This window comes from Saccopteryx leptura, chromosome 7 (genome assembly GCF_036850995.1).
Source record: "Saccopteryx leptura isolate mSacLep1 chromosome 7, mSacLep1_pri_phased_curated, whole genome shotgun sequence".
Lineage (NCBI taxonomy): Eukaryota > Metazoa > Chordata > Mammalia > Chiroptera > Emballonuridae > Saccopteryx > Saccopteryx leptura.
In genome coordinates this window covers 65,807,958-65,821,745 of record NC_089509.1, presented here as the reverse complement: position 1 = coordinate 65,821,745, position 13,788 = coordinate 65,807,958, and the positions used below count along the sequence as shown (strand labels likewise).

The window sequence follows — 13,788 nt, the reverse complement described above, 5'->3', positions numbered from 1 at the left end:
CCTCCAAACAAGTCTCAAGCTCTATAATGCATAAGTTTTTATTAAATATACTTGAGGGAAAACATCATTATTACATTGTTTGTAATCATTTGTTGTACTGTCCTTCCTTCTTTGTTCCTCTCTTTCCCTGTTCCCTCTTCTGCCTCATCCTCCTTTCCTCCCTCCTCCTTTCTTTCCTTTTCTTTGGATGGATGGATGGATGGATGGATAGGTAGAAAGATAGATCACAATTCTCTTATTTGTTTCTTCATTGACAGACACTTAGGTTGTTTACATATCTTGGGTATTATGAATAATGCTGCAGTGAGTGTGGGAGTGAAGATGTTTCTTTAAGACACTGATTTTATTAATTTCATTTCCTTTGGATATGTACCCAGAATTAAGATTGCTGAATCATATGGTAAGTTCAATTTTTAATTTCTTGAGAAACCTCAGTATTGTCTTTCATAATGATTCTAACCCATTTACATTCCCACCAACAGTGTACAAGGGTTCCCTTTTCTACAACCTCACCTATACTTATCTGTTGTTCTTTTGATAATAGCCATACTAATAGGTATGAGGCAATGTCTCATTGTGGTTTTGATTTGCATTTCCCTGATAATTAGTAATATTGAGCTACTTTTCATATATTGGTTGGACATTTGTATGTTTTGTTTAGTGTTTTATTTTCTGAAAAGATGTGTATTCAGCTCTTTTGCACATTTTAAAATCAAGTTATTTGTTTCTTTGCTATTGAGTCGTTTGAGTTCCTTATAGGTTTTGAATATTAAATCCTAATCAGATTTGTGGTTTGTGGATATTTTCTCCCTTTTCGTAGGTTGCCTTTTTATTTGATTGTTTTTCTTTTCTGTGTAGGAGCTTTTTAGTTTGATAAAGCCCCACTTGTTCATTTTTTGCTTTAGTTGCCTCTGCTTTTGGTGTCATTCAAAAAAATCATTGCCAAGACCAATGTCAAAGAGCTTTTTCCATTTCCCTGTAGGAGTTTTATGGCTTAATACACATAATTCATTTAATTATCTCATTCATTTTGAGTTGATTTATGTACATAGTATAAGATGAGGGTCTAATTTCATTCTTTTGCATGTGGGTGTCCAGCTTTTCTAATACTATTTGTTGAACAGACTGCTTTTTTCTTATTGTGTATTCTTGGCATCTTTGTCATAGATTACTTAACTGTATTCTGTGTGGGTTTATTTCTGGGCTTTCTGTTCTGTTCCAGCAGTTTCCGTATCTGTTTTTATGCCAGTGCCATACTGTTTTGATTATAGCTAACCTTTTTCAAATTAAGGTACTTTGATTCTATTTATATTTTAATAAAATTTTTGGAAAAAATAAATGTTTTATTTTTTAAATTCCTTTTTTTATATTTATTATTATTGAGATGGTTGCAAGATTTTTCTCCTTCTTTTAAAAGTGGTAAGAATTTGATTGATTTTAGAATGCCTAACCAACCTTGCATTCCTAGAATAAACACTTTATTATCAAAAGTAAATAAGTCCAAAGAATAAGCTTATTTTAAAAAAATAAAACAAATAATAAATAGGATCAGTCATTTCTTATCATCCAGGGTTAATTGTAGTCAAAATTCACTTTAAAGTCATGAGTTTCTGATACAGAGAAGATTACATGGCCCTTGCACAAGGATGACATGCAAATTCATGAAGCATTTCATATTTTTTGCAATGGCATGAATGGACCTGGAGATTGTTATGCTGAGTGAAATAAGCCAGGCAGAGAAAGAAAAATATTATATGATCTCATTTTTATGTGAACAAGCTGAACTGTGGAATGGAATAGAGGCAGAAGCAGGGTCACAGGGAGCAGAGGGACAGCTGTCAGAGGGAAGGGGCATGAGGGGATGGGATCAGAGAAGGTGAAGGGATTAGTGAAATTGTATATACATAACACATAAAGACAACAGGACAGCCTGACCAGGCAGTGGCGCAGTGGATAGAATGTCAGACTGGGATGCGGAGGACCCAGGTTCGAGACCCCGAGGTTGCTGACTTGAGCGCGGGCTTATCTGGTTTGAGCAAAGCTTGGACCCAAGGTCGCTGGCTTGAGCAGGGGGTTACTCGGTCTGCTAAAGGCCCGCGGTCAAGGCACATATGAGAGAGCAATGAATGAGCAACTAAGGTGTGGCAACGAAAAGCTGATAATTGATGCTTCTCATCTCTCTCCGTTCCTGTCTGTCTGTCCCCATCTGTCCCTCTCTCTGACTCTCTCTCTGTCTCTGTAAAAAAAAAAAAAAGAAAAAAAGAAAAAATTTTAAAGACAACAGGAAAGCAAATCCCAGAGGGAAGGGAAGGAGGGAGTTAGGGAATTAAGGGGAGGGGGCAAAGGGAATGTGGGGGGGCACGTGGTTGGGGGTGAAGGTGTTATATTTAGTGGGACACTTGAATCCCTGTTAACACAATAAATTAAAATTAATAAAAAAATAAAATCATGAGTTTCAAACAAAATTAAAGCAAAATGGAGAGAAATCAGGAATTAAATTTAGATTGATGGGATAGCCAGGAACATAAATAAGAAACATCAAACCAAGAAACATAAGTTCAAAATCAGTTAATAAGCCATGATTAAGAATCTGCATGTTTAGAAGAATGTAGGCACTAATTTTGTTTCAAGTAGTGGTACAAAACGATAATTCCAGTTTGGCAAATTTTATAGGATAACTGAGTTTCTTAATCTGTTAGCACCAGTGAGAACCTCTGTCCTAACTTGACAGGTTCACAGATGGTTTCTTGCTTTTCTTCAAAGACTCAAGACAGTTATAGATGGTAATCATTCTGAGCTTCTAACAGAAATTTAAGCCCTATCCAGTTTTCTTTTTTATTAACATTTATCTTTCTTTTTGCAAAGAATAACAGTGGAGTGGTTTGAGGAGATTCTTAACATCTAGACCAGAGGTCAGCAAAGCGCGGCTCGCGAGCCACATGCGGCTCTTTGGCCAGCTTAGGAGTACCCTAATGAAGTTAATAACAATGTACCTACCTATATAGTTTAAGTTTAAAAAATTTGGCTCTCAAAAGAAATTTCAATCGTTGAACTGTTGACATTTGACTCTGTTGACTAAGGAGTTTGCCAACCACTGATCTAGACTCATGGAGAGTTACTGTTAAGTTTTTCAAAATGCTGTTCAGTAATGTTTAACCAATAGGCGCTTAAATCAATACTATAATGTCCCATTATTGTCCACAGGTGTGAAAATGTAAAAGGTTTTCTTAAATTTATTTTGAGCAAAACATTATTGCTATATTGCTTTAAATCATTTGTTAAACTACCCTTCTCTCTCTTTGTCCCTCTCTCTCTTTCCCCTCTTCTGTCTCTCCCTCCTTTCAGCTCTTCCTACCTTTTTCCTTTCCTTCCCCTTCCTATATATTAAACTACCAGCAGATATGTGAGCATCTACTCACTTTTCCAAAGTATTGGAAATAAAAAGAGGTAGAAGGCACAATTCCTAACCTTAAGGAATTTATCACACAGTTGTAGAAGCATAGGGTAAGTTCAAATTAATAAATTTTTATATATGATATTGTTAAAGCTCGAAATCAGGTGAAAATATGTGAACAGAAAGTCCTAGTTCAGTGTGGAGAGAAATTTTTACGGCAATGAAAACATACCCTGAACTACAGTAAGACTATAAAAACTAGCATCACAGAGTAAGACACAAGACACAGCAGGCCAGAAAAGTAGGTTTGTAAATGTGTTTATTACTTTGAATTAAAGTCATCTATAGTAACAGAATAAAGAAAATAACAGTAGTCTAATAATGGAAATGCATTTCTTGTTCGCTTAAACATAGTTTGTAACTCATCCACATCTGTTATGTATTTCATCGTGTCAATGAACCAAGCACCTACTTTTGCTCTGATATCCTGAGCACACAGCTTTCACCACAGTGTCCAGTGCAGCGTCTTCTGCATCACTCTTTACACGTGCATCCCAGGCCACAGGAAGAAAGAGGCACACAGTAGCTTCCCGCCCCCTTTAGGAAACACTGGGAAATCTCACTTGGCCTGAATGTTGCCACATGGCTGCACTTAGCTGCAAGAGAGGCTGGGAATTGTAGTCTAGCTAAAGATCTATTTGTAGTGGTAAGCACAGGAGTATGAGAATGAAGAGTGTAGCACAGGTGTGAAGAGACAGAATGACTAATGCAGATACTTTTTTTTATCTAACTTGGGAAAAGAATCTGGCCATGAGGAGAGGAAATTGTATATATTTCTGTTAATAAAACACACAAAACATTATTTAATTTGACTCAATGAAGCTAATGATTTATTATTATTATTATTATTTGGTTTATGGCCCCTTGATAGAAAAAGAAACGATTCATCATTATTGCTTTAGGGCATTGATTATGAACTCCTTCTAGGTTCATTCTTCTGGTGGAATGTATCTGCTTAGACGAGTGCAGAATGCAAGAGCTGAGAGTACTTTATAGGAGGAGTACACCTTGAACTAAAATTTCAGAAAACAAATCAATTCTTTCAAATCTCAAACTGCATTTTAGTAGGTCCTGTGCAATGAAGTGAGAAATGAAATCTCTTTGTATTCATCTGTCTGGTCTAGGTTTGAATAGAGAAGAGATTGAACAGATAAATTAAGGCTCCAAGGTACAATCTTAATGTTTTCCCATTTTCAGTAATAGGCCTCCTCAGCCCTCCCACAGTTTAACTTTTACCCAAGTCACATATGGGCAATTAGTAGATCTTCTGTTCAAATAATTAATATTTATTTGTTTTTCTAATTTATTATTATAACACTGGAATTCTGAGAGAAAGCATTTTAACTTTTCTAATAAACAGTAAAAAAAAACAACCTCAAACAGCTTCTTACAAAACTTTGGAAGTTAAGATATATATAATATATTCCTTATGAATGTGTACATTGCGATATCTGTATTGTCAATGATTTTATCTAGAATCCTTACTTTAACTCCATTTTCTGTGTTTTGGGAACTCTGCAGATGACATGTTTTTAATAGGCTATAATCACACTGGCAACAGGGATTTTGGCAAATAGCTGTTAACAGTATGGAGTGTGATGGTTTTAGACTTCCTGAGCTTCTTGATGCTATTTTGATGCACTAAGAGTATAAAAACTAAATTTAGATCCTGCTGACTGTCACCAGAGTGAAGTGTGTGCCTGTTTTGCAGACAATGCTAGATTTAGTCACTGTATTTCTGTGAAGCTGGGAATGCAGCTTGCAGCTCCCATCCCTTCTAAGCATTTCAATAACTATACATATGCATTTAATGATGGCTTTGATTTGCACCTGTTCATTTACATGTTGTTCTCCCTAAAGTAGTTACTGATGCGTATTGTTTTCCTTGTGGTCATTGCATTTTATTTTTGATAAATTTGGCGTTACTCTTAAAAGTTAATTTCTGACCTGAAGTCCATGTTCCTTCTTAAATATTTCTCGGTCCATGGTTTTTCAGCCTGGGCACTACTTGTATTTTGGGTCAGATTAATTCTTTATTATGTACATTATACGATGTTCAGCAGTATCCCTGCCCTCTACCCGTCAGATGCCAGTAACACTTCCCTCCATTCCAGTTGTGACAGCCACAGGTGTCTTCAGACATTGCCAGATGACCCCCGGGGAGCAAAATCACCCCCACTTGAGGACCACAACTCTAATCTGGGTACAGCTTTGCACCTTTTTTACTCCTGCCCCAGTCCAGGCTACTGTTATTGCTCAGCAAACTATTGCAATAACCTTCCGCTGAATTGTCCTGTGTATGCCCCTGCTGCCCTTCTGTGTATTTTCCATATTGTAACCCCGGTGATCTTCCCAAAACCCCAACCTCATTATGTTACTCCCCTTTGAAATAACTTTACTGCTTCTCAAAGGTAAGGTAAAACTCTTAAAAAAAAATAGGACAAAGGCCTGACCAAGCAGTGACGCAGTGGATAGAGCGTTGGACTGGGATGTGGAGGACCCAGGTTCAAACCCTAAGGTTGCCACCTTGAGCAAGGGGTCACTTGCTCTGCTGCAGCCCCACGGTCAAGGCACATATGAGAAAGCAATCACTGAACACATCTTTCTCCCTTCCTGTCTGTCTTTCCCTATCTGTTCCCCCCCACACACACACACACACACACACAAATAGGACAAAGGTAAAACTCTTAAAAATAGCCTCCAGCATTCATCCTAGTGGGACCGGGAGTGCCCCTTGCCTCTTGCCACTCCTTCTTCCTGCCCTTCCCCCTGCTCTTGCCTGCTCTACCTGTTTCTGCCCACCTGATCAATGCATATTCGTCCTTCAGTTCTGGCTCCAGTCTAGTCTCAAGCTGCCAGAATATTCATATCTGATGACTTAGAACCAGGTCAGATTAACCTGCTATAGGTAATTTCAAGCCAATTGGACTAAAGCCAGTTATATAATAGCCAGTCTACTAAACGACCAAGTTATGGAACTTAGTCACCAAACCTACAAATTTAGCAAATCCTTGTTTTTTGTTTTATTCCTTGTAGAGTTTCCTACAATTAGTTTGGCATGGGTTGGGTAGAGAACTGTGAAGGCGGTAAACAGTCAGTAATTGGGGATTGTGGGGTCTGCAGGCTCTCTCCCTACCTGTGAGCCCTGACCCCCAGTTCAGTTTTTGCTACCTGGGACTAGCAGATCAGCCTAGTGTGCTGACCTATGCCTCCATCTTTCCCTAGCAGGCATGGAGTCAGTATCAAGTTAAACATTCCTTAAAAGTCAATTGTGATAACTCGTTGAAAAGCAGAAATTTTCAAAATCCATTAATATCCCATATAATCTGTATTGCTTTATAAGTAGTTAAATAAAATTTTGTGGCTTTATTCCCAGTAAGGGCACACAGGAGAAATGACCATTGGCTTCTCCCCACTCCCCTGCCTTCCTTCTCTTTCTCTTCCCCTCCTGCAGCCCTACAACCAGTTGCTCAATTGGTTTGAGCATGGCCCTGTGTGCTGAGGATAGCTTTATTGGAGTGCATCAGCCTCAGGTGCTCAAAATAGCTCAGTATTTGAGCATCAGCACATGATGCGGTTGCTGGGTGGATCCTGGTTGGGGTGCATGTGGGAGTCTGCCTTACTATCTCTCCTCTTGAAAGAAAGAAAGAAGAAAGAAAGAAAGAAAGAAAGAAAGAAAGAAAGAAAGAAAGAAAGAAAGAAAGAAAGAAAGAAAGAAAGAAAGAAAGAAAGAAAGAAAGAAAGGAGGGAGGGAGGGAGGGAGGGAGGAAGGGGAAGGGAAGGGAAGGGAAAGGAAAGGAAAGGAAAGAAGGAAAGAAGGAAAGAAGGAAAGAAAGAAAGAAGAAAGAAAGAAAAAGGAAGGAAGGAAGGAAGGAAGGAAGGAAGGAAGGAAGGAAGGAAGGAAGGAAGGAAGGGAGGAAGGAAGGGAAAGAAAGCTTTGTAAACTATAGAAATTAATAAATTCAGCAATTTGTCATTTGGGATTATAATGAAAGGGTCCTAAAAACTCTTAAATATTGGCAAAATTGGTAATGACATTAAGGGATTTAATGGGAATCAGTATCAGGTTAAAATTTCTCATGTGAAATTTGAGTTATATTTATCTATATATTTATTTATTATTTTCTTAAGTGAGAGGCAGGTAGGTAGAGAGACAGACTCCCACATGTGCCCCACTGATATCTACCCAGCAAGCTCCCTACTGGGCTATGCTCTGCCCATCTAGGGCTGCTGCTCCATTGCTCAGCAACTGAGCTATTTTAGCACCTGAGGTGAGGCCATGGAGCCATCCTCTATTACCTGGGGCCACTTGCTTGAACCATTCAAGCCATGGCTGCAGGAAGGGAAGAGAGACAGAGAGAGAAAGAGAAGGGGAATGGGAGGAGTGGAGAAGCAGAAGGTTGTTTCTTCTGTGTTCCCTGACCGGTAATCAAACCTGGAACTATCATACATTAAACTGATGCTCTACTGCTGAGCCAACTGGCCAGGGCCTTGAATTATATTTAAAAGTATAATGTATTCACAATAGGAGCAAATCATTTATTGCTCCTTAACTTTTGAAAAATTAAGTATCCCTTAAAAGGTTTTTAAGACCAAAGTATTTGTTAACTCTAGTGAAGAGAAATATGTCATAGTTGCCCAATTGCTGTTCTACAATTATTTAGTCATTACTCTAGTAAAAATCTGTCTCCCTTACTTGCTTGTGGCTCCTGAGAGCAGGAGCTGTGACCATTTTAGTTCATTAATTATCCACAGAGCATATCATAGTAACAGTCAAAAAGCAGATGTTTATTTATTTCATGTTATTGATACTGTATATAAAACAGAATGCAGTATTAACATCCTAATATATAACAATGTCACTATGAGCAGCTCCTGGCATTAAAATAGTTGTTGGTAATTCTGGGCCTAATTCTGTAAAAACAATAAGAATATACAACAGGATTTGCATATAGCATTTGTTGAAACACTGTGTTTCTAAGGCCAAGACAGTTCATTTAGTCTTTTGGTAGCTATACCAAACAATATTTTATTTTACAGAAAAAGTCTGTGTAGTTTTTTTGGGTTTTTTGTTTTGTTTTGTTTTGTTTTGTTTTTTTGTATTTTTCTGAAGTTGGAAATGGGAAGGCAGTCAGAATTACTCCTGCATGCGCCCAACCGGGATCCACCCAGCATGCCCACCAGAGGGCGATGCTCTACCCATCTGGGGCATTGCTCTGTTGCAACCAGAGCCATTCTAGCGCCTGAGGCAGAGGCCATAGAGCCACCCCCAGCACCTGGGCCAACTCTGCTCCAATGGAACCCTGGCTGCAGGAGGGGAAGAGAGAGACAGAGAGGAAGGAGAGGGGGAGGGGTGGAGAAGCAGATGGGCGCTTCTCCTGTGTGCCCTGGCCAGGATTCGAACAGGGACTCCTGCACGCCAGGCCGATGCTCTCCCACTGAGCCAACCAGCCAGGGCCAAGTCTGTGTAGTTTTAAGTTGAATAAAAATTAGGTTTATAAATTTTATTTACTGCCATATTCAAATGAAATGGTATGATGCTTTATCAAATTCTTAAAATATGCCATAACGAGGTGTTTTAAAATCAATATTGTAAAATAGTATGTTCTAATATAACTGGAACATGTATTGCCTCCAGATCATAGAGTCCTGTTAACTGTTGGCAGTGATGCTTACACCTCTAGCATTGCCCTTCATCTGAGGTGAGTCGGAGTGACCATTCCAAGCTCTCTAAAGGGGGATGGAGAAGAGGGGATGCAAGCGAAGGATCCCAAAGGAATAAGGGCAGCAGGTAGACTTGAGAGAAAAATTGCCTTTTTAAATCAATTCAGTCTTATTTGAAAACTTTTATAATTCCAAATTTATGTTCTCAAATTCTCTATGTATATCCTAAATCCATATACAACATAAATGCTGGCCATTTGAATCCTTTAAAGACCATTGTGGGACCTATAGCCTATAATTCTTCAAATATTTCAGATATATTTTATATTCTCTATTTAATAACTCTAAAAGATCCATGAAATTTTTAATGTATGCTATTTCGGTTTCTCTGTCTCTTGCTCATGGTGGCTTATTTCTTTGTGTGTCTTATAATTTTTAATCATGAGCTCATATTTCACTGAACTTTCTCTGTTGGAACTCTGCAATGCCTGGATTGAGGATGCATCCCTCCTGTAAGTATTGTTCTCACTACGTGTGGGTGCCCCTAGGATGCAGCCAATCCTGGACCATATACTTTCCGTGGTTTGGGGTTTCCTGAACCAGGCAGGTAATGAGTGTCTAAATCCTGACCCTTATAATGGTAGGGCTGTGGTTATAAATTCTCAGAAAGCTGACCTCTCTCCCCAGTCTCTGGCCAAAACAGGCATTTTTCTGTGCCATCCCCTTCTTTGCTGTCAAGTAGACTTTCTGAAGGGTTACTTGGCTTTGAGTTTTCAACTTTCCACCTTGCAGAGGAGCAAAGCCTTGATTTTTGCTTCCATTCAGTTGTCTGAACCCAAGACTATGATACCCACACTGGCAAATGCCCTGGGGCCGCTGGGGCAGTTCTGCTACCTCACAAAGCTGGTTTTTCATTGTTTCCCTTCTGGGATCTCCCTCACTCTCTTGATTAATCTCTTATGCATCTAAAAGGATTCTTTAAATAATTGTATCCATTTTATAAGGGGAGGGTTTTATGGTATCTAGCAATTCATTATATTGTTAGAAATAAAATTCAACAGTGAGTCTATATTTAAAGAGATACTTCTTTTGAGGAAGGGAGGATACCAGGAAATAGAAACCCTCTCTCTATCTCCTAACACGCGTGCCTCCATACTTGGCCTTCAAATGTTAGACCTCAGGACATGTTAGGTACATGTTAAGAATAAATTTAGTATCTTCTTATAAGGGACTTTTGAATTATCCCTGATGCTGGTTAATCAGAAAGAGTTAAAAGAAATAATACTTTATGAGCTGAGCTAAAAACAACATAGTTCATCATGTCGGGGAAAGGAGCATGAGAGAGAGCAGGGATGCTGAAAAGCTCTTGGCGTGTTCATGGAACTGTAAGGAGCCATCTCAAGTACACATAGTTTACGTACTTGAAGGCACACTCATAGTAGTAGCTAACATTCACTGAGCATTAGCGATGGGGCAGACACTGTTTTAAGTGCTTTATATGTAATAGCTTAATTCTGTCAACAATCCTCTGAGGTGGGTACTATTCTCATCCTATTTTACAGACGGTGGAATTTTTGAAGGAACATCCCTAAGGGCATTGAGTTACATACAGGTGGGCGAACAAGGATTCAGATCCAGGCATCCTGACCCCAGAGCCGCTGCTGTTAGCCTTTATGCTCAGCTGCTCAAAAAGAAGGCTGGATTTATTTTACAGGACTTAATCAAAAGTTCTCATTCCTGAGAAAGCCAAATAAGGGAAAAAAGCTTTTCTCCCACGAGGACTCTATGTACCATGAAAATTGACCTGTGACAATTTATTTAATTAAATATTGCCCTTCTCTAAGAAAATGTGTGATTGAAGGTATGCCTTTTCAGTGGTATGTTATATTTTTGAGAATTTTGCAAGCCAGTTATTAAATGCATGCTGTTTAAAATTAAATTATATAAACATACATTAAATGAACTATATTTAAAACAAAGGTAATAAATATTCAAAACCCACTACTTCCTAATTACAGGGGGTCTTCAGATTACACAGTCTCAACATATGATGATTCGAGTTTATGACACTCCCATAAAAACAAAAAAAATTAAGACATGAGTGTTTTGGCTTACATCGTTAGTGTTGTATTTTTTCTTGCACTCTTTTTTTTTTGTCATTTTTTCTGTTACTACAGTACAGTGTACAATACAGTATACTTAGGTCCTTTTTCTTATTCTGTGGCTTAGTTGTGTTTTTATGTTCTAGAGAGTATGACTTTACAACTGTATTAGGATAGGTAAGAGACTTAGGCTACAAGGGTGTGCTTCAACTTACACCAAAATTTGTGTTATGTCACTGTCTAGGAACAGCACTGGGTTGTTACCCGAAGACGTCCTGTTTTTAACTACATTTTACTGTTATCGGTGCTCCTTGAAGTTCTTCTGCATCTACTGTCTGCATATGGGGGAAGTACTATGTAAAGGTGTGCTTCTGGGCCGCTCTCACCACCTCCACGTTCAGTCACATCCACCACATTGGCAGCTTGAAATTGGCGATGGTGGGAGCACTTACATTATGATTTGGTAAACACTACAAATCGAATCTTTTCCCTCCAGATTTCTGATTTGTTCAATATAAATAAAGATCACGCACTGCCTTCATTTCTTCTTTAAAACATTTTGCCTTAAGATGATTCTGGGGAGGGCTCCGTATTATATGTAGAGGTTAAATTGTATAGCAGAGACCTCTGGTGTCTAAATTATAGTAGTACAATACTCAAGAAAGGGAATTTGGAAATCATCAGTTCCTCATTAACGCAATTATTTCAGAAAATTGAGAATTGGTCTTCTTCTTTTTTTTTTTTTTTTTTTATATAATTTTATTTTTTTAATGGGGTGACATCAATAAATCAGGATACATATATTCAAAGATAACAAGTCCAGGTTATCTTGTCGTTCAATTATGTTGCATACCCACAACCCAAAGTCAGATTGTCCTCTGTCACCTTCTATCTTGTTTTCTTTGTGCCCCTCCCCACCCCCTATCCCTCTCCCATTCCCCCCTCCCCCCCCGTAACCACCACACTCTTATAAATGACTCTTAGTTTCACTATTATGTCCCACCTACGTATGGAATAATACAGTTCCTGTTTTTTTCTGATTTACTTATTTCGCTTCGTATCATGTTATCAAGATCCCACCATTTTGCTGTAAATGATCCTATGTCATCATTTCTTATGGCTGAGTAGTATTCCATAGTGTATATGTGCCACATCTTCTTTATCCAGTCATCTACTGATGGGCTTTTTGGTTGTTTCCATGTCCTGGCCACTGTGAACAATGCTGCAATAAACATGGGGCTGCATGTGTCTTTACGTATCAATGTTTCTGAGTTTTTGGGATATATACCCAGTAGAGGGATTGCTGGGTCATAAGGTAGTTCTATTTTCAGTTTTTTGAGGAACCACCATACTTTCTTCCATAATGGTTGTACTACTTTACATTCCCACCAACAGTGTATGAGGGTTCCTTTTTCTCCACAGCCTCTCCAACATTTGCTGTTACCTGACTTGCTAATAACAGCTAATCGAACAGGTGTGAGGTGGTATCTCATTGCCGTTTTGATTTGCATTTCTCTAATAGCTAAAGAAGATGAGCATCTTTTCATATATCTGTTGGCCATTTGTATTTCTTCCTGGGAGAAGTGTCTATTCATATCCTCTTCCCATTTTTTTATTGGATTGTTTGTTTGTTGTTGAGTTTTATGAGTTCTTTGTATATTTTGGATATTAGGCCCTTATCTGAGCTGTCGTTTGAAAAAATCATTTCCCATTTAGTTGGCTTTCTGTTTATTTTGTTATCAGTTTCTCTTGCTGAGCAAAAACTTCTTAGTCTGATGTAGTCCCATTCATTAATTTTTGCCTTCACTTCTCTTGCCTGTGGAGTCAAATTCATAAAATGCTCTTTAAAACCCAGGTCCCTGAGTTGAGTACCTATGTCTTCTTCTATGTACTTAATTGTTTCAGGTCTTATGTTTAGATCTTTGATCCATTTTGAGTTAATTTTTGTACAGGGGGAGAGACTGTAGTCCAGTTTCATTCTTTTGCATGTGGCTTTCCAGTTTTCCCAGCACCATTTATTGAAGAGGCTTTCTTTTCTCCATTGTGTGTTGTTGGCCCCTTTATCAAAAATTATTTGACTATATATATGTGGTTTTATTTCTGGACTTTCTATTCTGTTCCATTGGTCTGAGTGTCTATTTTTCTGCCAATACCATGCTGTTTTTTTTTTTTGTTTTTTTTTTTTTTTCATTTTTCTGAAGCTGGAAACAGGGAGAGACAGTCAGACAGACTCCTGCATGCGCCCGACCGGGATCCACCCGGCACGCCCACCATGGGGCGACGCTCTGCCCACCAGGGGGCGATGCTCTGCCCATCCTGGGCGTCGCCATATTGCGACCAGAGCCACTCTAGCGCCTGAGGCAGAGGCCACAGAGCCATCCCCAGCGCCCGGGCCATCTTTGCTCCAATGGAGCCTTGGCTGCGGGAGGGGAAGAGAGAGACAGAGAGGAAAGCGCGGCGGAGGGGTGGAGAAGCAAATGGGCGCTTCTCCTATGTGCCCTGGCCGGGAATCGAACCCGGGTCCTCCGCACGCTAGGCCGACGCTCTACCGCTGAGCCAACCGGCCAG

General features: G+C 39.0%; 1 protein-coding gene and 1 pseudogene across 4 annotated transcripts in view; both read left to right on the top strand.

Annotated features, from left to right (window-relative positions):
- ZNF385B (zinc finger protein 385B) overlaps positions 1 to 13,788 on the top strand; it is a 463,364-nt gene that overhangs the window by 229,002 nt on the left and 220,574 nt on the right. The gene's annotated exons all lie outside the window — the stretch shown is intronic.
- On the top strand, positions 1,583 to 1,681 carry LOC136379229 (U6 spliceosomal RNA; annotated as a pseudogene).